This window comes from Protopterus annectens, chromosome 8.part0 (assembly GCF_019279795.1).
Source record: "Protopterus annectens isolate FY-2018-M chromosome 8.part0, PAN1.0, whole genome shotgun sequence".
Lineage (NCBI taxonomy): Eukaryota > Metazoa > Chordata > Ceratodontiformes > Protopteridae > Protopterus > Protopterus annectens.
The window spans coordinates 559,792,506-559,818,231 of NC_056741.1; positions in this window are offsets into that span (position 1 = coordinate 559,792,506).

Genomic DNA, 25,726 nt, shown 5'->3' on the forward strand with positions numbered 1-25,726 from the left:
GGTTATTTATTTTTGGCAAATATTCTTGTAGGATAGCTAAGTTATTTGGGTACTCAATGACTGCTCCTAATTTCCAGTCATCTGAAAACAAAGCCCCTTGGTATTGGCTTTTGCTTCAGAAATGTATATGTCAAACAGGAGAGGTTGTAGGACAGAACCCTGGTGGACTCCACTGGTGACTGGTCTCTGGAAACTTCCTCTGTTTTGATTTCTTATGTCCTATCTGAAAGCCATTTGGCAATCTAGTGGGTGACATAGGGGTTTATTTCCAGTTTATTTAGTTTTAATACTATGCCTGAGTTGGTAATTGTATCAAACCCTTCGGCCGGGTCAAGGTAGGTGGTGTGTACTATTTTGCCTTCATTGATTGCTTTGCTGAACTTTCCAAAAAAAAATCAACCAGGCTGAGTATGAATGACTTTCCCTTGATGAATTTAAACTGAGATGTGTCCAGTATGTGGACGTTCCCTATGTCCTGACTGATTAGTTCCTTGATAAGTCTGGCTATAGCTTTGCATACAAGGCTGGTCAGAATTATGGGAATGTAATTGCCTGAGTTTGTGGAAGTGCCTCCCTTATGCAGGGAAATGACTGTAGATGTTCTCCATTCCTTTTGTACAAACTCTGTATGGAGGCTGAGATTGAACTGCGTTGTTAGGAGTGTGGCTAAATCATGCTTCATACAATTTAAGATGTAGCCAGGGATATTGTCAGGGCCCATCAATGCAGTAGTTTTAGCTTTTGATAGCACTTTTAGGACTTGGTCTTGTGTGATAGCTGGAGGTAAGCCAGTTTCATATATCTTGAGGGACAGGCGGAGGGATGAGAGTTAGAGCTAAATTTATCAGCCAGTAAGTTTGCTTTATCTTCAGCTTCAGTGTAAGAAACATTGTTCTCAATCAGCTCAGTCCATTGCTACACTGTGATTTTCAGATTATGAACAAACCAATAAAAAGTCTTGTGTTGTCTTTCGCTTGGGAGGCTATTTTAGTCTCAGACTTAGTTTTGAAGGATTTTGTTAAGATCCTGAGTTTCTTATTTATTTCAGTGAGAACAGCTCTAACATTCTGGGAATTACTCTTCTTACTTTTGGTCAAATTAATTTTCATTTTATAATTAATTATTAACTAATTAACTGATTAATTAATTAATTGAATTACATTATTACTAATTGAATTCTCCCAAAGTTTTTATATTTCAGTGTCACACTGTTGTTACTTCAGGTTGAAAACTGTCTAAATACTGATACATTTCTGTATTTTCATATATTTCTGTCTGGTGTTTGTATATAGTATTTCTATAAGTTTAACAAAACCAGTAACCAGAATGAAAACGCAGTACAACATACAAAAAACAATAAAGTGAAGAGCTGTAAACCACTCTGCAATTTATTAAAACAAACTGATACACAAAGAACTGAGTGCTTTCACCCTAACAGAGGACTTTTTCAAAGTTAAAAAGTTCTAGGTTGCTTGTGACCTTTAAAAACTCCCTTTGACCAATCACCTTGCAAGAATCAACCTCAGCACCACCTGCCCACTTAAGTAATTGAAAAACAAATTTCTTCCTCTTAAAGGGGACCAGTCCATTATAAGTGCAGAATTAAAATGGTAAAGTAAAACAAAGTATACCATGTGTGTCATGTAAGAATAATCATATAAAAATATAATTTATCATAGATACACAAAATTAAACATTCAAATTTGAATTACAATGTAGCAGCTCCATGCTTCAATTAACTGACAATCATAAAATAATTATTAATACCAGAAGATCAAGTGGCATTAATTTAATTTGCCATGTCATTTCTTTCTGTTCAAGAGTTGTTTCAGGGTCACTGTCTCTTTCACTGCATATCACCTTGTCCAAATTGAAAAAGATAAACCTCTTGAATTGAGGACATAAAATGGAATGCCTATACAAGGCATTAGTGGACTTTTCCTGTTTTATCTGGTATACATTTTCCTTAATTCTGTCTCTCAGCTGTCTAGTCGTCATACTCAAATTAAAATGCTGGGCACGATAAGCATGTTGCCATATATACTATGCCAGAGGTGACACAAGTACATTGACTGGGACATCCTAGAGTTTTTCATAATTCCCTACTATCACATATGGACTATTGTTAATGTTTGTTTCTTTCGGCTTTTCCCGGTTAGGGGTCGCCACAGTGGAACTCTGGTCCGCTAATGATTGGCAGTAGATTTTGATGTGCTGGCTTGCCGGGCCTAACACACAACCTTCAATGAAGGAACACCCATTCACGCATGTCGCCACACAGAAGACGCTCTAACTGAGAATCGAACGGGCAACGTCTAACTGTGAGGCGACAATGCTACCGCAGCACCACCACCACAGTTCTATATGGACTATTGTTAATAAACTTACAATATTTACAGAGTCAACATTCAGTGAACCAACTACACTCCAGGATCCATTGGACACATCACCTTTTTCTAAAAAAAAGTTAATGTTTCTAACAAAACTTTCAAGTCTTGTGAAAAAGTTAGACTCCAGTTCTTTTTAACAATGTTCACAAATCTAAATGAATCCACTACATAAGGTAACACAAAACTGGCTAATCAGTTGGTATTTTGCAACAACTATGTTTTGCTTGCCTCAAAACTGTCCAGTCACACCAAAGAAAAGGTGCAAACTAATCCTCTCTGTGTTCCATAACTTCTATTTTAACTCTTTCAAGAAGTTGTACATGATAACCTCTACTTAAAAACATTTGTGCCACTTTCTCTAACTCATTAATAAACAATACATCTGTGCTTATTATACTTGATAGCCTCACCATCTATCCTTTAACTATGGCAACCTTCTGATGGTGAGGATGACAACTGTCAAAGTGAAGATAAGAAGAGGAAAATGTTTGTTTTTGAAATATGTTAGAGATAAATTTATTGGCCTCCAAATGCTTACTGCATATCATTGTGAGTATTGTACCTAGTAAGCCACTGTAGCTAGATAGTACATGTGTAAGTTACTGAGAACGTGCAAGATCAGTGCCATTTTGTATAGTCAGCCAGAGTGAATGCAGGCATGAATGGAGATGCGCATGCGAGTGTGTCTGAAGTAGTGAGTCAGTTATTTAGCTTAGATATATGTTCCAGCTACAGCTCCTGATGTGTTTATATACAATAAACAACTTGAATCAATCACAGTGCCTCAGTGTCTCATTTGAATGCATGAAACAAGCAGCATTTACTAAGTGTACTGTCCAAAAATCTATACTTTGGTTCATAGGTTCATATGTTCATAGGAGATTACTAGGCTAATAGCCCTAGGGCCTATACAAGCCTAGCTATGTAAAAAACTGTGTACCTTAATTGACCACAGCTAGATACTCATTGTTAGCAGAAAAATTCTATGATCAGTACTGGCTGCCCCTGTCCATAAGGAACATGGGTGCCACCCCCAGAGTGAATTTATGGTCAACCATTCAATTGTCAAGGTTGAGCTTAAATAAGGTCATTAAGAAGCTCTGCTTCATGTAAAGTGGGAGTTATTCTAGAAGAGTGGCAATCACTGGGAAATATATCTATCTCTTCAACGTATTTTGTTAATGTCACAGTCTAGGTTGATATCCCTGGAGCAAGTGACCCCTGTCCCATCTGATTTGCATATGCGCAGCATTTCCATTAGGGCAGAGTGAGAGACTATTCTGTAGGCCAGGCACAGGTCACCTCTCAGCAGCCTGTGTAATACAGAGTACAATGACAGGGCTTTCAGTCTTTTTATGTAAGCCATGTTTTGGAGGCCCTGGATTCTCTTGGTTAGAAACCTCTGTGGTCTCTCCAGCTGCTAATGGTGTCTGGTGCAGTACATACAGAAGGAACATTGAACTCAATTAGTGGTCTGATAAGGGTCAAATACAGGGGATTTATAACTTCCTTAGTCTTGGATGAGATCCCTTATTTATGAGAAGCACAATGTAGAAGGCATTCCTTACTACTATGGACACATGGTGATTGAAGTTTAGATTGCTATCAACCTGTGTTTCCAAGTCTCACACCACTGAGTTTGAACTTAGAGGGGTGCTATCTATATCATAATTAGCAAGGGCTACTTCTTTGCCAAAGGGGATAATGAGGCTTTTTTTTGCATTTAGTTTTAGTCCATTACTTTGGCACCAATCATTTGTCTACGTCAGCCCCTTCTCTAATATGTTTACATCATTGGGGAACTCAATGATTGCACACATTTTGCAGTCATCTGTAAACTTGGTAAGCCACAGGCCACCTACTTTTGTCTAGACCCAAGAGAAATAGATTACAAACAGTAGAGGGCCCAGCACAGATCCTTGTGGTACCCCACTGTTAACTGATCTACTGGTGGAGGTGGACTCCCAACTGGGAGAGTTTCTCAGTGATCCCTGAGTGGGAGATTGTGTCAAATGCCTTGGCTAAATCAAGATAGGGGATATGTACTAATTCCACCAGGTTTAATAAGCAAGATCTACCCTTGAAACCAAACTAGGTTGGGTCAAGGGTTTGAAGGTCACACGTGTCTTTGTTGATAAGGTCCATGATGATTCTTTCCATGGCCTTGCAGATAAGGCCGGTTAGGCTTAAGGGTCAATAGTTTCCTGGGTCGGTTGATGGACCTCCTTTCTGCAATGGCATTATTGTTGCTGTTCTCCACTCCGCCGAAACAAAGACGGTGCTCAGGCTATGGTTAAAGAGAGTGACAAGTGGTTCTACTAGGTCTTGTTTTAGATTGTTTAGCAAGCAACCTGGAATGTTATCTGGTTCCATAGAGGTCATGTTTTTGGCCTTGGAGAGCACTTGTATGACCTGTTTTTTGGAGATACTCGGTAGAGGACTGGTGTTAGGAATACTTTGGGGTGTGACTGGAGGAGACAGGGGTGATGTTATTGCCAAATCTGTCAGCTAGCAGGTTGGTAATTCTCTTCAGTTCAGTGTGAGTGGTACCATCCACTATATGTTTGGCACACAGCTGGACATTCCCTTTTAGGTTTTGGATGCAGCTAAAGAATGCCTTATGAATGCCTTATGGTTGTCTTTAGCTAGGGATGCTAATTTAGTCTTGTAACTAGCCTTAGAGGACTTTACATGATATCTGATTTTCTTGTTCAAGCTGTGGAGGGTATTCTTCCTCTGTTGAGTAAGTTTCCTCTTATTCTTAGATATCAGTTTCTTTCTTTCTTTTGTTGTATAACTTATTTATACTTATAGCCTACCAGGATGGCTTGTTTTTTCAGGAGGACCTGGTTTTAGTCCTGCCAGATCCAGCTAAGCCAATGCATTTGTTTATGTGGCTATATAGGAATTTGTGTCTCCGCGGTGGTGGTGCTGCGGTAGCGTTGTCACCTCACAGTAAGACGCTGTCCGGTTCAATTCTCAGCTAGAGCGTCTTCTGTGTGGAGACATGCATGAATGGGCGTACCTTCATTGAAGGTTGTGCATCAGGGCTGGCAACTCGGCATGTAAAAATTAACTGCCAATCATTAGCGGACCGGAGTTCCACTGTGGCGACCCCTAACCGGGAAAAGCCGAAAGACACAACAACAACAATAGGGCATTTGTGTACTCTTTAGCATAGGAGTCATTGTTGGCTGTATTAGCAGGAGCTTTGAAACTTTTTATACCATTGTTTAGTAGGCTATGGTTTGTTTTGGAGAAATTTTTAAGTTTTTGTTGCCTCAGTGGGGGTGTCAGGTCTGATCTTTACTTCAAACAAGACTGACTTATGCTCTGACTTTACCAAGGAGGGCAACACACAGGGGGGTAGTGCAATAACCCTCTATGTTAGTGAGCACTAGGTCTAGGACATTTGAGCCCCTTGTTGAGGTGCAGACAAACTGTTCCAGGACATTTGAATTAACAAAATCCAGGAACATCAGAGCAGTCATGTTTGTGCTTGCATAAGTCACCCAATCAATGGAAGGATAGTTGAAATCTCTCATGATCAAGGTGTTCGGCTGTATACTAAGTGACTCGAGCAAGTTCAGGTGGGTGCTATGCTTCTCTTGGTTCATGGTGGGGAACCTGTAGCATTCATGTGGTAGGGTATTTTGCCCATAGTTATTTAGACCTGGAGTAGATCAAGAGAGTCATAGTGTTTTACCAGTCTCAAAGTGTATCTGGATTTAATGATGATAGACACACCTGCACCTTTGGTTCTTTCACACTTGTTTTGAGGCCTGAACATGTGAAAGACGTTGTAGCCTTGCATGGCCAATGTGCTCTCTGTGGCCTTGAACCAAGTCTCAGTGACTGCATAGACGTCAGCATCTTCCAAGGCGAGGAGTGTTTCTAGTGATTGCAGTTTACTGTTTAGGCTGCTAGCATTAAGCAGTGTGACCTTGAGTTTGTCCCTAGTGGATTTCTTTACGTTGGAAGTTTTGTTGTTTTGACATTGCCTAAAAAAGGCACTACAGGGGAGGCATCTTTGCCAGTATCTGAAGGCCCTAAGGAGATAGGTGAAGACCATCTCTGGCAAAGCAGCGTAGTCTCTCGACCATGTCTTCCCAGGCTGTCAGACACTGGATCCCCCTGGAGTGACATCAGAAGCTAAGCCAATTATTGAAATCAATCATTCTTTCTCTGCATTGTGGCATCATCCCAGGTGAAGGTAGAATGCTGCTTAGGGCTAAGGACATACCTGACTGGGACACATAATCTGAGAGCTCAGTGATGTCTGTCTTCATATAGTCCAGAGAGGTACATCTCAAGTCATTCACTCCAACATGTACTAAAGCAGTCATAACAGTAATTGTTACTGAGTAACTTGAGTGTGTGTGTGTGGTTTGATGGATCCTAGCACCCAACAGGCAGTTCTCCATGACCTTCTTCTTGTCCCGCCTGGTAAGGGGGACAGCTGTGTGTCTCACTATTGGATTGCCTATGAGTAGGACATTAGATTTTGAGGTGTTTTGCTTTAGGGGCTTAATTGTTGAGACACTGATATGTGTGTTGTTATGTGTAGTGGAGGAGTCTGTGTATCAGTATGTGTAGGTTGTTTGTGCTTAGGAGGTCTCTGATCTGTTGGTAGGCTCTTAGTGAGTACCTCCAGTATTGTGGGTTTTTGTGTCGTGACCTTATCTTTTGTGAGTGGAGAGGTGTGTGCTGACAACCTGTTTGATGCCTTGTTTATTGTTATGTGAGAGGACTGATTCTAGTTTCATGTATAGTTAAATCTCTCACATGCTGTATTTATTTGCTTTAGTTGCAAGTGGTTGCCAGTATACATGAGGCAATTGTTACATTGCCTCAGGATGCCAATGTCAATCAGCCTGACTGGAGAAATGCTGTGAAACTGACTGTCCATATTAGCAGGTAATTTTAAGTACTAATTTGTGAAAGGGCAAATTAGATCAGCTATTGCTCTGGGATTAACAAGAGGAGTTATTCTATAAAAGATCAGGGATGAAAAGTGGGGCAACTCAGCTCAGTGTTCAGCTGAGCTGTCTGCAATGCAGAAGAGCACAGCTGCATTGCCTAAAGATCAGCAGGAGACCTGGAAGGATTTCACTGACTGGTGTCTAGGGAAAAATAGTTTCTAGCTGTTTACATAGATACAGTTGTGCAATTTTAAACTAGTCTGCCAATAGGAATTCACACAATTATCCTTCCTCCAGCAATCCCAAGCTCAGACAAGGCTATATACACACTCTTCTGCCACAAGGGTACAGGGGAGCCCTTCTTAATGTAATATGCCTGGATTAGAGTTCAAGTGTATGAAAAACAGAATAGATTCAGCAACTGATGTGTGAACCTCAAATACCCAGTGGTGGTTTCAAGGTATGATATAAAAGTTTCTATTTCAGTGTCTTTTCTTTTACAGAGGATTAATATGTCATCAATGAATCTAAAATATGCTAATACCTTCTTAAACAATTTGCTCTTGAACACAAACGTTTCCTTCCTGACTGCTAAGATCACTTTTGCGTACAATGGAGCACAGGCAGTCCCCCCACAGCACATGCTATACTTTATTTTACTTTACCAATTTCATTGTGCACTTATAATGGACTGGTCCCCTTTAAGAGGATAACATTTGTTTTTCAATTACTTAATTTGGTAGGAGATGCTGATGTTGGTTCTTGCAAGGAGATTGGTCAAAGGGAGGTTTTAAAGGTCACAAGCAACCTGAAAGTTTTTAACTTTAAAAAAGTCCTCATTAAGGATGAAAGAGTTCAGTTCTTGTTTTGTGTTATCAGTTTGTTTCAATAATTTGCCGAGTGGTTTGCAGCTGTTCACTTGATTGTTTTTTTGTTATTTCTTTAAGTTTGCTGCTTTAATTCATGGATCTTACATAGACTTTAGTCCAGTAATGAATTTTCCATTTAACAAGTACTAAATAAATCTAGACATACCTCATTTTAAATTTATATTATATGGTGAGGAGCAAAGACTAACTTCTCATTTAATGACAAATAATACAAAGTGATAAATGTAGGGACAGGTAACCCAGAAGATTAATAATGCTTCTCTGATCTGTTTAGTGCTTCAAAGACAAAAGAAAGGGACATGTGAATAATCATGTAACATGCCTTTAGACTGGATAAATGTTGGACTACAATCTATACAGCAAGACGGATGGTAAACACATACTAAGGAGCAAACAAGAAGCAACATTTCATAGGCATACCTCTCAGCTGTACAGAGTTTCGCAGAATGTCCAGATTTTTGCCTCTTATTTTTGGACCATTTTTCATAAAATTGTGGTTTTCTGGCAAATTAGTGGCAAATCATTAAAGACTAAAGTTAGAAAGTAATGACAGATATTTGAGTTTCAGACTTTATACCCTTCAGAAAATTTATGCTAATGAAAACCCTGTTATTCTGTCAACTGTCTAAGTTTGTAAGAGCAATATTTAAAAATTGTTGCTATTTTTTTTCCTTTGTCCCATTTTTATATATGGCTTTGTCCAGATTTCTTGCTCTAAGAGTTTGAGAAGTATGCTCATAGGTAATAACTAGGCTAGCTGCCTCTGCAGGACTTTTTAAGCCTAGTCAATTTCATTTCCAAAAGTGAGAATGAACCCTGCATCTTGTGCATGTGCGGTAAACACCTTAACTATATCAACCCAACCTGCTCATCTTTGCTGCTTAATTAGCAATCCCTTCAGAGCACTATATCCAGACTTGAAGATCACAGATTAAGAAGTATAAGAAGAGGCTTGTGGTCTACCCAAAATGAGCAATGATAAAGATCACTGTGTCTGTCCATTGAACAAGGGATGTTTCTATAAGAGGTTAATGGTCTTCCAAAGATGGGCACTGGCAAGGAATCAGATCTTTCTTTGGTCATGATGCAGTGGTCGTGTGTAAAGGCTCATTATATTCTGACTAGTCACTGAATGGAAAAGATGATAGGGTGAGTGAAACATACAGAATCCTGAGACATGTGAACATTGTCTTCTTAGACCATTGCAACAGAGTTATCATATTAACTTCACCAAAGTGTAGCTCAGTAGCTAGTTTCAGGTGGGGATTGTTTTTGCTTTCTACTGAGCCAGCACATCTTAGGTGTTAGCTATTTCCTGAGGTGTATTTTCTGTGTTGTACTTCTAGTACAGACTTCATTTCTGTGAATTTGTGCAGAGCTGATATAGCAGAGCTAATTTCCTGGCTGTGTTGGATTCTATAACCATCTGATATACCAAACTGATAAGTACACTTTTTTGTACTCAATTTGCACTGCACTATATTTATATTTTTGCTTTATTCTTTCTGTCTTTTGCACTGTACTGTATTTATACATTTGCTTTATTGTATCTGTCCTTTATTGTCTACACTGTTTGTTTTTCCCACCCTCCCTTGCAAGTGTTGTTCTACTGTTAAAATTGATGGCTTTGGAATTGCCCGCCTCTGCTGTAAATTTGATTATGGTCACTCCTCCCAGTCCAATCTCATTTGATCACTCAACTTAGTGCAGTGCGATCATTTGTGTAGGACTACCCCCTTGCTTCTTTGAATATGGATACTCCTCATCTCATCAGCTCAGTGTACTGAGTACAGAGAACATTTGGAAAGGCCAACCCCTTAGTTCCTTGATCTTGAAATATCTTCTGTTTCCTCCCTCCACTTAAAAAAAATTACACTTTATTCAGCTGCTTTTACTGTAATTGTGTTCTTCCTACTTTATTACCTTATTTTTGCTGTGTGCTCTTAAGTGTTCAAGTACTTTTAGTCAGTTGCATTTATTACTGCTTGTTATTAGCCTGATTAAATTTATCTGTTATTCTAAGCATCTTAGCTTTGGTTTTAGCACTTGTGATTCAGGCCAGTTACTTTACATTTAAGAAAGTTCTTGTGATCTATACTCTTGTGGACAAACCCTTATCAAAACCCTCTCTCCATAAGTCCGTCCAAGCATTCGGAACACTATGTCTGGACAACTCCCATCAGTTTCTCCTGCCAGCCTGGTCGAACTGTTCAACGAAATAAATTTTATTGGAAGGTAGAGCTGGGACTCACTGATAGTCTTTGTTGTTTATATATATACCTCATTTTAAATTTATATTATATGGTGAGGAGCAAAGACTAACTTCTCATTTAATGACAAATAATACAAAGTGATAAATGTAGGGACAGGTAACCCAGAAGATTAATAATGCTTCTCTGATCTGTTTAGTGCTTCAAAGACAAAAGAAAGGGACATGTGAATAATCATGTAACATGCCTTTAGACTGGATAAATGTTGGACTACAATCTATACAGCAAGACGGATGGTAAACACATACTAAGGAGCAAACAAGAAGCAACATTTCATAGGCATACCTCTCAGCTGTACAGAGTTTCGCAGAATGTCCAGATTTTTGCCTCTTATTTTGGACCATTTTTCATAAAATTGTGGTTTTCTGGCAAATTAGTGGCAAATCATTAAAGACTAAAGTTAGAAAGTAATGACAGATATTTGAGTTTCAGACTTTATACCCTTCAGAAAATTTATGCTAATGAAAACCCTGTTATTCTGTCAACTGTCTAAGTTTGTAAGAGCAATATTTAAAAATTGTTGCTATTTTTTTTCCTTTGTCCCATTTTTATATATGGCTTTGTCCAGATTTCTTGCTCTAAGAGTTTGAGAAGTATGCTCATAGGTAATAACTAGGCTAGCTGCCTCTGCAGGACTTTTAAGCCTAGTCAATTTCATTTCCAAAAGTGAGAATGAACCCTGCATCTTGTGCATGTGCGGTAAACACCTTAACTATATCAACCCAACCTGCTCATCTTTGCTGCTTAATTAGCAATCCCTTCAGAGCACTATATCCAGACTTGAAGATCACAGATTAAGAAGTATAAGAAGAGGCTTGTGGTCTACCCAAAATGAGCAATGATAAAGATCACTGTGTCTGTCCATTGAACAAGGGATGTTTCTATAAGAGGTTAATGGTCTTCCAAAGATGGGCACTGGCAAGGAATCAGATCTTTCTTTGGTCATGATGCAGTGGTGTGTAAAGGCTCATTATATTCTGACTAGTCACTGAATGGAAAAGATGATAGGGTGAGTGAAACATACAGAATCCTGAGACATGTGAACATTGTCTTCTTAGACCATTGCAACAGAGTTATCATATTAACTTCACCAAAGTGTAGCTCAGTAGCTAGTTTCAGGTGGGGATTGTTTTTGCTTTCTACTGAGCCAGCACATCTTAGGTGTTAGCTATTTCCTGAGGTGTATTTTCTGTGTTGTACTTCTAGTACAGACTTCATTTCTGTGAATTTGTGCAGAGCTGATATAGCAGAGCTAATTTCCTGGCTGTGTTGGATTCTATAACCATCTGATATACCAAACTGATAAGTACACTTTTTTGTACTCAATTTGCACTGCACTATATTTATATTTTTGCTTTATTCTTTCTGTCTTTTGCACTGTACTGTATTTATACATTTGCTTTATTGTATCTGTCCTTTATTGTCTACACTATTTGTTTTTCCCACCCTCCCTTGCAAGTGTTGTTCTACTGTTAAAATTGATGGCTTTGGAATTGCCCGCCTCTGCTGTAAATTTGATTATGGTCACTCCTCCCAGTCCAATCTCATTTGATCACTCAACTTAGTGCAGTGCGATCATTTGTGTAGGACTACCCCCTTGCTTCTTTGAATATGGATACTCCTCATCTCATCAGCTCAGTGTACTGAGTACAGAGAGAGCATTTGGAAAGGCCAACCCCCTTAGTTCCTTGATCTTGAAATATCTTCTGTTTCCTCCCTCTCCACTTAAAAAAAATTATACTTTATTCAGCTGCTTTTACTGTAATTGTGTTCTTCCTACTTTATTACCTTATTTTTGCTGTGTGCTCTTAAGTGTTCAAGTACTTTTAGTCAGTTGCATTTATTACTGCTTGTTATTAGCCTGATTAAATTTATCTGTTATTCTAAGCATCTTAGCTTTGGTTTTAGCACTTGTGATTCAGGCCAGTTACTTTACATTTAAGAAAGTTCTTGTGATCTATACTCTTGTGGACAAACCCTTATCAAAACCCTCTCTCCATAAGTCCGTCCAAGCATTCGGAACACTATGTCTGGACAACTCCCATCAGTTTCTCCTGCCAGCCTGGTCGACATGGGCATACTGAGACAGTGTAGCAACTGCCTCATGTTTACTGACACTTCTCCTAGCACATAATTATTCCACCTGCGAGAAATGCATGTACATCAGTAATCTGGAGTCCATGCTCTCTCCACAGTCAGTACTCCTGACAAAGAGGAGATTGCCAGCACAAACACTATACCACTCACATCACATAGACAAGCACAACACAAACACCTATGCAAATTCCTCAATAAAAACTTACCTAAACAGCAGAGACCTCCAAAACACACTCACAAACATTCTACTCACAACACCAAACACATCACTCAGAGCAGACAGCACACCAGTGTCTCACAAAAACAGCCCATAAGGCAAAAGAATAAACCATCACAGCCCACAAGACATAACAATAAACCAAACATACTAGTCATTGGGAACTCAGTTGTGAGACACACCAATGTTCCTCTCACCAGGATCAACAAGGAGAAGGTCATGATCAGTTGTCTGTCTGGTGCCAGAATCCGCCACATCATGCACACACTTAAGTCTCTCCACAACAAGTACAAGTATGAATTTGTTATTGTCCATGTTGATGTGAATGCTTTGAGACATACCTCCCTGGCCTATCTAAAGAGAGACATGGTTGAGCTCTCAGAGTATGTGTTCCAGGCAAGTATGACCCTAGCCCTAAGCAGCACCCTACCTTCACAAAAAATGATACCACAATACCAAAAAAATATATAATTGACTTCAACAATCTGCTTAGTTTCTGGTGTCATTCCAAAGGGATCCAGTATCTGTCTGCCTGGGATGACATGGTCGACAGGCCTTGATGCTTTGCCAGAGATAGCCTCCACCTGTCACCACTGGGTTTCCAGATCCTGGCTAAGGCTCTTGCCTCCCCCATTGTGCCATTTTTTTTTTTTTTTTTTAGGCAATGTCCCAAAGACAAACCTTCCAACATAAAAGATCTGTCAAAAAGCAAATTGAAGGTCATGCTGCTTAATGCTAGGAGCCTTAACCTGAAAATGGACTTACTGGAGGCTTTCCTTGCATTGGAAGATGACAATGTGTGTGCGGTCATGAAAACTTGGCTCAGGGCTGCAGACAGCACCCCTGACTTACCAGGCTATACCTGATTCCACACATTCTGACCCCAAAATGAGGTCAGGAAGACTAAGGATGGTGGAGTCTCTATCTTCATTAAGGACAGGCACACCTTCAGACTGGTTTGTCAGCATGATTCACTGGAACTACTCCAGGTGCAACTGACAGTTGGAAAGACACTCATCCAAGTTATAGCCAGCTATAGACTCCCCCTCTATGACTGAGGACACCTACTCATCTTACCTGGATCTGCTTGATTCCATCAAGGAACCCCCTAATACCATGGTCCTTGGTAACTTCAACTACCCCACCATAGACTGGGTAAACTATTCCTGCACTAATGCACTCACTCAATGATTCCTTGACTTCATCAGTTCTAACACACTAGACCAGCTCGTCTCATCCCCCACAAGGTGAGATAACATTCTGGACTTGGTTCTCAACAACATGGGTGACCACTGTACCACTCCCATAGTATGTTCTTCCTGCTGAGATCAGATCATCGGACTGCCTCATTCAAAGTTTCTATCCCTTAGAATAAAAAATAAAAAATGAAACCGAACCACCATGGCTAGAGGAAAATCTAGATTTATTCAACACACAAATGAATGGAAGAGTGAGCGCTTTCACGATCTATCTGATTGCTTCTTCAGACTACAGTCACACACAGCATCATCCTATTTAAATATCTAGAGAACCAATCAACTATCCCATTGAATTAAATTGCTTGTAAGATATAGTCTAATCGATCCAGCTGATTACATAGACACTCTAAAAGACTTGATCATGTCACGCAAAAAATATATATGTTTATACATAGATTTTATATATATATATATATATATATATATATATATATATATATATATATATATATACAAATACATAAATAAAATAGTGTCTCATAGAAAAAATATCTATCTGCATATATAAAAAAATGATTAATATTAAAAGCATGTCATTCAATGATAGAATAATTTTATATTTAATAACCAATTCATCACTAAAAATGTTACAACAGGGTATTAATACAAATCTGAAACAAGGTAAAAAGCTCAATGCCTTAGTGCTCGTGCCTTAGGAAAGGGTTTCAGTGATACTGCCTCATAAATCCCGGGGGGGTCTATCAGCATTAAGTTGCAGTATCCACTTCTGTTCTGCTTTTTTCATCCTATTTTTTATACCCCCCCTCTAATACTGTCTTCTATCACTTCTAGCACAAAGAAATTAAATACATGATGTGACCCTTTCATTCCAACATGTTTAGTTAAGGCACTGTTGTCCTTTCTGTTCGTTATGTCTCTAATGTCTTCTAAAATGGGATCCTTTAACATTCTATTCATTTTACCTATATAAAAAGCCATACAGTGCTGACAGAAACTGAAATAAACTACATTCTTGGTTCTATAGTCTGCATAAAACACAGTCTCTATTATAAAATTTAATTGTGAATGTATGAAAGTGGTGCCAGAAAAAAAATATTTACAGGCCGTGCAATTCCTGCATGGGTATGTCCCTAGCCCATGTGATAAGTTCTCTGATCTAGATGTTTGTGATTTATAGCACAACTGCCCTTTTAATGACTTTTATTTTTAAGTGAAATATGGGGTATATCATCAATTACTTCCTCCAGTTCTTCGATGGCTTTAAGGATGTTCCAGCTCTTTTTAAAAATATCACAGAAGAGATTAACATCACTGGCAAAAGAAATGGGAAATCTAAGCTTTTCATTGGTATGATTTTGCATCCCTAATCTTGTGCAGCCTGTTCTGAGAAGAATGGTTTACCTTTCCCTTCATGTTCCTTATATACATCTCTAATACTGGCATCAACAACTGATTTACTGTACCCTCTACTAAGAAATTCTTCTCTGAGTAGTTCTACCACTTCTCCTGTTTGTCATCGCTGTGGAGTCTCATGACTCTGAAGAACTGTCCTTTCATAACATTCCTACTAATGTGCCTTGGGTGCATACTGTTTTTGCGCAATAAAGAATTCTTCCTACTCAGTTTCCTATAAAGGGTAGTTTCCAGCCTTCCTAGCTCTGCTCTCTTAATTAATATGTCTAAAAATTCTAACTGTTCACTTGAATACCTACATGCAAATCTCAAAAAATACATAGTTGTATGTAGGTGTTCTAAAAACCTTCCAAGCATTTGTGTTGAACATCCTCAAAGAAAAAACATGTCATGCCTTTGTTAAATGCAAAAATATTATTCTCTAGAATAATTTTCAACAGGCTACACAGTAAATAAAGATGTTATATCTAGAGTGAGCAACAAATAATCTCCATTTAATGTCACAGCTTTGCTATACAATGCCTGTAGAAAAGACTTACCCCCGGATTCAGCAAGCCCTGCAGTGTGCAGGACTAGTGCAGGAGCTTCAGCAGGCAATATGCCTTCCGTGCGATCCAGGAATAAGCTGTATGGACGTGCACGAGTGCTCCTGCACTAGTCCTGCACGGACTCAGCTCCTGTATGCAAATTACCCCATCTTCAGATAAAATCCATGCAAATGAGGTAAATTTGCAATCCAGGAAGCCGGAAGCCGGCTGTGCAGGACTAGTGTAATCTGCAGAAATGTACTCGGTTAGTAACCAAGTACATTTCTGCAAACTACGAAACAGAGCCATGACAGCTCCAAATAAAGGGTGGATATTATGTAGAAAGCATGCCAATGGCCAAATATATGGCCATTGGCATGGAAAACAGTTGCAAAAATAAAACAATTAACTTTTATTTTTTTTTTTAGCCGATCTTGGCTTTTGAGCTTTTTTAAAAGTTGTTTAAGGTTTCAACTTTCTGTTAAGAAGTTAACTTGAGTGTTTTAGCCATTACACACAGAGTTATCTGAGGAGGAGCAGCTGATCTGTGATATATAGCAATAAGTAGCCTGTTTTTTTTTTTGTTTTGTTTATTTGTAGTAGTTATTGCTTATTCTAGATATTTATCCCAATTATATTGTCTACTGCATACTTGTACTGTATTTCATAGCTATTGGCTCACTTGTGATAAACATTTCTGTAGTGTTTTGCCACCCTCCATCCCTATTGGCATTTTGTCTTTATACCTGCTGGCCTTGCAGTTGCCCGCCCCTACCGTAAATTTGATCTTGGACACTCCTCCCAGTTTAGTGTCATTAGCTCATTCTACCTAATACAGAGAGAACATCTGAGAAGGCCAACCCACTTAGTTTCTTTCCTTCTGTTCCTACTTTCTCCCTTTCTTTAAAAAAAACAAAATTGTTTGAATATCCTTGTGTTCTGACTGTGCTTCTCAAACATTTTGGAAATATAGAGTATATTTTAGTGCATTTATTAAAACTGTATTTGCCTTAATATTGCTACAACTCAAGTGTTCTAGGTTGCACTGCATCTGAATTGTTTTAGTGTGTTTTAGCTACTTTTCTGTATATGTAGACTAGCTACTTATTCTACTGTATTGCTGCCTCTTAAATTGTTTTTCAGTTGTGTACATGCCTTGCTTCATTTAAAAAGTTTTAAATTGCTAATTTTGTAGAGTTCCAATTGCATTTACTGTTTAGGACTACACGCTCAAGTGTGTTAGCCTTTTCTGTGTTTATTTAATGTATTATTGCATTGTTTAGCCTGTTTTAACCAAAAAAAATTACTATCTTGTTTGCTCGTTTCTTGCCTTTCCTAGCTAGTATAGTCAAGATCCCAGGCTTTGCTGGTTTCAGGACTTTATTTTCTGTGTTCAGAGCAATCCAGACCTTGCTGTGGTAGAGGAAAGTCCTACTGCTTACCAGTGGGAGTGGTGAGCATTGTACTGCCTGTCTAATATTAGAGGAGTGGTTTCCAGCTCTGAAATCATAATTTTAGCAATTTTGGGTTGATTTCTATCCCTTTCAACTTCTGGCTTAAAAACACATGTGTTTGTGCATTTTTCACATTGTGCAGCACCACAGGGCTACTGTTAAACTATTCCAGGTGCCAGAAAGTCTGCTCTTCAAATTGTCCCTTAGAACTAGCTGGTTTCTCAGTAGTAGCCCTAAAATCTGAGTCCCTGTGATTAGCACTTGCTCTAGAACCTGCTGGAAAGCACTAGGGAGCCTTAAACTGATACAAGCACTCATCTCTCCTTGTTAATAAGGAGAAATTAATCGTAGGCACTAAACATCCCATAATTGCAAAGTACCTTGCAAAGGTAAGGGAAAACAGCTCTTGTACTTTACAAAAAAGCACCTAAACAGGCATATCCAAGGGTCAGCTTCTGATTATTTCTCCTGTCCACCTGGTGAATCTGGGCATACTAGGGCAATGCAGCAACTGCCTCATGTACACAGACAACCCTCTCCTCTTACCACCCAACACTACAACCTGCGAGAGATGCACTTACATAGACAAACTGGAAACAAAGCTCTCTTCAGCCAAGATTGTGCTAGACAGTCAAGAGAAGAAGGTTAACACCTGCACTACACCTCAAGCAGCACATAGCCCTTCAAAACCCACACCATCAACATCCACACATAGCAACACTAAACCCACATATGTGGAGGCCCTTAAATTTAACCTGCCCAAGCAACAAGGACCTCCGAAGCTGAAACGCAAGCACCAGTCACAACCAAAGTGACACATAGCTCACAACACTAGTGTGCCACCCAACAACAGCTCCCAAGGCAAGACAACGTACCCAACACTTTAATCATAGGTGACTCTATAGTCAGGCACACAGATGTCCCACTCAACAAGCTGAACAAGGAGAAAATTACAGTCAGCTGCCTGTCAGGTGCCAGGATCTGCCACATAACGCATGCAATCAAGTCACTCCACAACAAGTACAAATCCGACTCTGTCATTGTCCATGTTGGTGTGAATGACTGGAGACTACCTCTCTGGACTACATAAAAAGAGACATGGAAGAGCTCTCAGAACATGTGGCCCAGGAGGGTATGACCCTAGCCCTGAGTAGGATCCTGCCTTTGCCCAGAATGATACCACAGTATAAGGACAAAATGATTGACTTTAACAATTGGCTAAGCTTCTGGTGTCATTCAAAGGGGATCCAGTATCTGTCTGCCTGGGGCAACATGATCGAAAAACCATGATGCTTTGCCAGAGATGGTCTGCACCTGTCACCCCTGGGATTCAGGTTACTGGCTAAAGCTCTTGCCACCCCTATAGTCCCTTTTTTTAGGCAAGGTTCAAAGGACAAAACCACCACCGTAACAGATACAAGGATGCAAAATCTGAAGGTAATGTTACTCAATGTTAGAAGTCTAAACCTCAAAATGCACTCTCTCGAGGCACTCCTAAAAATGGAGAACATCGATATCTGTGCAGTAACTGGCACCTGGTTCAAGGCTCCAGAGAGCACCACTGCAATACCAGGCTGCAACTCTTACCAAACCTTTCAGCCACCAAACCAAGACCGAAACACTAAGGGTGGAGGAGTGTCCATATTCACCAAGGATATTCACACCTTCATGCTAGTTGCCCAACACAATGCATCTGAAATTCTCCAGGTCCAACTAACACTAGGCAAGACTGCAATCAAAATTATAGCTTGCTACAGATCCCCCATCATGCCCCAAGATTCTCACTACGCCTTTCTAAACGTACTGAAAAATATTAAGATACAACCAAACATGCTAATACTGGGTGATTTCAACTACCCCACCATTAACTGGCAAAACTACTCGGGTACCAACACCTTTTCCGAACGGTTCTTGGAATTCATAAATTCCAACGCCTTGGATCAACTAATCCATTGTTCCCACCAGGGGCTCCAATATCCTAGACCTGGTCATTACCAACATGGGAGATAGATGCTCTACACCAGTGGTCACCCCCTCACTGGTCAGGTCTGACCATAAGCAAATCACCCTTGACATCCACATCCCACCCCCACCCCACAGTAAGGAAACCTCTGTAAAAAACTTTTCCAAAGCCAACTTCATGCTACTCAAGTCTGAAGTGACAAACGTCATGACACCCATGCAGACAGGAGCTGAAAGTTCGACTGCTGACTCCTACACTAAGGCACTGTACAAGCACATCCACTCATGCATGAATCATACCATCCCAAATAGAACCAAGATGCTCTCCTCCAAAAAAAGGGAAGTCAATCTGGTGGTCCCCTGCCATAAACAAACTATACAACAGAAGAAAAAAACTGTTTGCAGAAAAGAGGAAAATCCCAGGATGCAAAAACTCCCTTACTAGCCTCAGTAAGAAGCTGAGATTCCTCATAAAATCCTCCAAAGCTAGTTACGAAAATAAAATTGCCAAAGATTCCAAAGACAACCACAAGGCATTCTATAGTTATATCAAGAATCTAAATGGCAATGCTTAGAGATGCTCTGTGCTACAACAGAATGGCATTAAATATACTGATCCCGGGATATTGCCAATATCCTGGCAGATCAGTTTAGTGCCAACTTCACCCCCACTCACCCCCTAAAGAGACCATCTCAGTACCAAAAGATTGCCAAATTCTGGTAATCACGGCCACACAGGTAGAAACCACAGTCTCCAAAGATAAAAAATACAGCATCCATGGGACTAGATGATATCCCAGGCTGTGTACTACATGAACCACAAAATGAACTGGCACCTCATCTAAGTGTCTTGTTTAATCATAGCCTCAACTCAGGCTTCATGCCTACTGAGTGGCAGACAGCTACAGTTATCCCACTCCACAAGGGGGGATCCACCTTGGATCCCGGGAACTACCATCTCATCAGTCTGACGAGCCTGATCTGCAAGGGCATGGAACGTATTATCATGGAACTTATAAACAAAGACATTGGCAACCTTCAAACACTGGACCCCACCCAGTTTGGGTTTGTGAAGGGGCGATCTTGTCTCCTGAACTTGATTGACTTCTTCAAATCAGTCTCCAGAGTTGTGGACGAGGGTAAGGTGGTCCACACAGCCTATCTGGACCTTGCCAAGGCCTTCAACACCATCCGCCACTCTAGAATCATAGATAAACTTACTAAGCTGGGCATAAATCCCTACATCACTCAATGGGTTGCCAACTGGCTTACTGACAGAACCCAGACTGTAAAAGTAGCTGACTCCAAATCCAGCTCCAGATAAGTGACAAGTGGAGTAACTCAGGGTTCAGTCCTGGGACCACTCTTGTTTGGCATCTACTTCTCTGAAGTACAGGCCAACACTAAGGGACTCTGGCTAACAAGGCTCACAGATGACTGCAAACTGGGAGCCATTACTGAATCCCCAAATGATGTGGATATTGTACAAAAGGGCCTTACAAAACAGATGCTTGGTGCCAGAGCCATGGGCTCAAGCCTAATGGCAAGAAATGTATAGTTATTCTCTTTGGGAAAAAACATGTACCCATGAATTACCACATAGGTGGCAGTACACTAAACACTGAAAGTGTGATGAGAGACTTAGGGACACAGGTGGACAGTGGTCTCACCTTCGATAACCACATCGCCACAACAGTCAGGAAATCCTTTTATGTGGCACACCTCATCACTAAGGGCTTTTCATCCAGAAAAAAGGAGGTCATTGTCCCATTGTACTCATCCCTCATTAGACCCATTATAGAGTACAATGCCTCGCTTGGTATGTACCTCACAAGACATCTGCAACAGCTGGTAATGCCGCAGAAATACCTCACTAGAAGAATCACAGGCCTAAAGCAGATGCCCTATGCTGACCATCTAAAAAAACTCCAGCTATACTCCGTGGCATATCATCTACTCAGAGGCGATCTCTGCTTAACATACAAGGCCATTTCAAACCCTGAGCTGTTGGACATGCTCCACTTAAAGAAATCCCAATCCCTCAGAGCCACACGCTCCAGAGATCTAAACCTTGTCATCACAATGAACAAAACATGCTGAAGGGATAGGTTCCTGACCCAGAGATTCTCCATATTCTGGAATAGACTGCCCAAACATGTCAAGCAGAGTGCCTCCTTGGCCCTCTTCAAGTGGAACTTTGACGACTGGATGGGAGATAGGAAATTCACCCTGAGGATCACGTCAGTCGCCCTGCTAGACAGGGGTCCAGGGAAGTAAATATTGTGGGAAGAAATATCCAAGGAATTTTTATGACTAAGCTTGTATAGGCCCTAGGGCCGATAGCCTAGTACCAACCTATGAACCTATGCACCTATGAACCTAAGCGTAGGGCAGCGGTGCGCAAATGGGATTGGGCAAAAAATAAAATAAAAACCCTAAAATAAGCATTCTAACCAAAATCACTATTTTGGCACTATACTCAATGGCAGGCAAAAGACAACATGGTCAGTGAATAGTTGTTGCTAAGGGGGGAGGCTCAGTGTGAGACCTGTAATTATGCATCAGCAGGCAATCCTATGCAAATGATGGGAATGATACTGAAGCCCAGATTACCCCTGCATGCTAGTCAGCACCCAACAGTGTAAAAGCAGGAATTGCTTGGTGCAAGCCTAGGAGTTAGCTGACATCATGGGGGGTGTCAGGCATACTGTAAGCGGATTTCAGCCCTGTGGCTCTGGTTTGCCCTTAGCTTAGCAGAGCTAAGCAAGGGGGTGTGTCTGAGGCTGTCTAGCACTCTTAATATTACTTAAGCAAGTGTGCATGCCGGCACCAGGTTTTAAAGGGAAAAAAAATAGCAGGAAATAGCTCTGTGCACATGTGAGCACTGTGTTTGTGCGGCGCATCCCTGGGCTTAAACAGGAAGGCAATTGGAAGGGAAAACAGCAGTAGGAAAGTAAACTAGCATAGCTGGCAGGTGAAATGTATCAGAATCTGCCAATTACACAGGCAGCAGACCAGCTCAGCCCAGAACACTACTATAAACTATGCAAACACCTTTTCCTCTGGTTTTTCCCACATAGCCTACACCACAGGTGTATACAAGTGGGGAAATTTTAACAAACAAAAACAGCAAAATGATAGGGGCTGCAATAGCTCTCATAAATCAACATGTGGAAGAGGCTGACGGTGGTCAGGATGAGAATGCTGTCAATCAACCCACAGTGAGGAGACAGAGGAGAGTGTACAAACCCAGGGTAACCTACCAGGGGCTACATGAGCTGGAGATAGTGGAGTGCTATAGGGTGGACAGAGACCTCCTACAGCAAATTGTTGAGCTGTGCCTGCTATGCCTCACACACAGAACTAACAGAGGAGAATCGATCCCAGTGGATACCAAGGTATGTGTATGCCTAAGAATACTAGCTACAGAGCTTTTCTCCCTGGGCCTTCGCTGAAAATGGACATGCATCCAGTCGGACTATCCCAGTCAACAAATGTAAAATAAATAAATAAATAAATAAAGTGGAGATATAATGGGGATCTCACAGGCATCAGCATCCAGGGTACTCCACCAGTTCCTGGATGCCATGTCAGCACATGCCAGAGAGCATGTATATTTCCCCAACACCTGTGAGGCATTGGCCAACAATATGCATCTCTTCCACCAAATAGCAGAATACCCTGAGGTAGTGGGTGCTATAGACTGTACGCACATACACATCAAAGCACCACCTGGTGAGTGGGATAGGGTCTACATCAACCACAAGGGCTTCCCCTCCACCAACTGCCAAGTCGTGTGCGATGCCCAGCGCATTATAATGAATGTGTGTGCTGACTGCCCTGGAAGCTATCATGATTCCCACATCTGGCATCTGATGCAGCTGTAGCAGAGATTTGCCAGTGGGGACTTCCCTTATGGTCACCTAGTGGGGTATGCTGGTTATTCACTGGAGTCATGGCTGATGACACCCATCAGAAATCCACACACACCCAAACAAGAACTCCATAATGAGGCAAACGCATGGACCAGAGTTGTAATAGAGCATGTGTTTGGGATGCTCAAATCACAGATCCAGTGCCTGGACACATCTGCTGGAGCCTTGCAGTACTCCCCAGCTACATGTACTCAAATTGTCATCGTATGTGCCATGCTACACAACATGATCCTGCGGAAACAGCTGCAGCAGGGACAGCATGGGGCAGGGCCACACAGCCCCCCACCATTGCCAAGGCCTGCACATGCACAGAGTAACTTGGAGGAGGAACAACTTGAGCCTGCCCCTGGAGGCAGAAGGAGGCATGCCCAGTATGCCCTGGCCTTGGCAAAGAGGCAATGCATAGCACATACCCTGACACAGGAGGCACCCATGGAATGACACCACTCTCTGACTCACACATACAGTAAAACTTATGCCAAACATGACACTACCTGTGTTCAACCATGTATAGGGAGTGTACTATGTGCATCTGACATAGGCAGCCCTCCAGCACCACAGCACCATCCTCAATACTGGCACACCCGCAAGGTAAGTCACTCTCCTTACCAATTGTCGAATGGAGTAGCATGTATTGTTACTTGTATCTATGGTATGGATATGAGCATGCAAGGGAATTGGGTAGCTGAATGGGATGCCAGCAGATAGTAGACACCTATAGTGTCACCATGAGATCTGTAACATATACTGGTGTTACCATAGAAGCCAGTACTACACATGGCGAGAAAACTCACTGCAGGAAATGTGCTGGGCTTTATGTGTGTTCATATGACTCACACATGCCAGTCAGGGAAGTTCACATACCCAACAACAGTCTCAGACAGCAGGACAGGTGTAGACAAACACAAACAAAGGCTGTGCTAAGGCCTCTGAATGATGGCTATGGCTGAACCCCCCCCCCAGGCCTACACAGACAGACTACAGCAGGTCAGGCAGTGGGATGTTAGAGATGAAAGGTAGGAAGTCAGAAACTGATATGTAGGTCAAGTCAAACCTAAGAGCTGTAGTACACTGATATGCCTCTAGTCAGCATGTTAGGTAAGAATGTAGAATGAAATGGAGTACCTGACATACCAGTACAGTCATAGCAAATGTGTACAAGTGTCAGGTGTGCCCCCCAAATCCTATGTAGAAATGTAGAAACAGTCAGGTGTGCCCCCCTAATCCTGTGTAGAAATGTAGAAGCAGTCAGGTGTGCCCCCTCCCCCAATCCTGTGTAGAAATAGTCAGGTGTGCCCCCCACTCCTGTGTAGAAATGTAGAAACAGTCAGGTGACCCCCCAATCCTGTGTAGAAATATAAAAACAGACAGGTGTACCCCCCAATCCTATGAGGAAATGTAGAAACAGTCAGGTGTGCCCCCCCCAATCCTATTTAGAAATGTAGTAACAGTCTGGTGTGCCCCCCCAATCTTATGTAGAAATGTAGTAACAGTCCAGTGTGCCCCCCTCCAATCCGATGTAGACATGTATTAACATGTATGTGTAGATATAATACCAGTGGAGCACAAATGACCTGAGGTGGCCAAGGTAGCAGGATAGATTGTAGCATTTGTACAATATGTAGGTATGCGTGTGTTAGGTTAGTGTGTTTCATATTGTGTGAGAGTGGTCAGTATGTATGCATGTTGAGGTTTGATCTGGTGGCCATTGCCCACTACTGCCAATGACAGGGCCAGGTCATCACAACTGCAGTGCCAAAGACAATTCCCTCCAGTATAACACATGCTAGCAGTAAGCCATGGTAAATGTATGGTGGCAATATGTGTCACCATCTGAAAGATGGACATGGCATGACTGTTGGACTAGATATACAAGCAGTACACAGGGAAAAGTACCCCAGACATACAGTATATAATGTGTAACTGTGAAATGGACATACCCTTGGAATTGTACATACAGGTATGCATCACATTATCTGGGCTTGTAGTAGGGAATACCAATGTCATCTGGCCAAACACTTGCAGATCACAAAGGTGATAGGACTGATATATTGGGAAATGGTTGATGTCCCTGCATAACCCAGCATAACTGGAATGCCTCATGCATATCTGTGAGTCAGATGCAAGTAGTGTCCTAGCACAAATGCACCCAGCTCACTCAAACACCACCCACAGGTACCTCTCTGGTTGTATCCCTGCTGTTGGGAATGGGTACAATATGACCTCATCTGTGTATGGCAATAGCGAAAGAATGCAGCATGCAGTGCAGGAGTCCCATGCAGATGTGTCCCTAGCTGTAAGTAGCACCCTGCCAGCATCCACACCACCTGATCAATACTGATAGTATTGACATGAACACCTACACACCTACCCTGTCACCCCAGGGGAATATAGTGTATGGCAGTCTGGGACTTTAGGACTGACAGAAT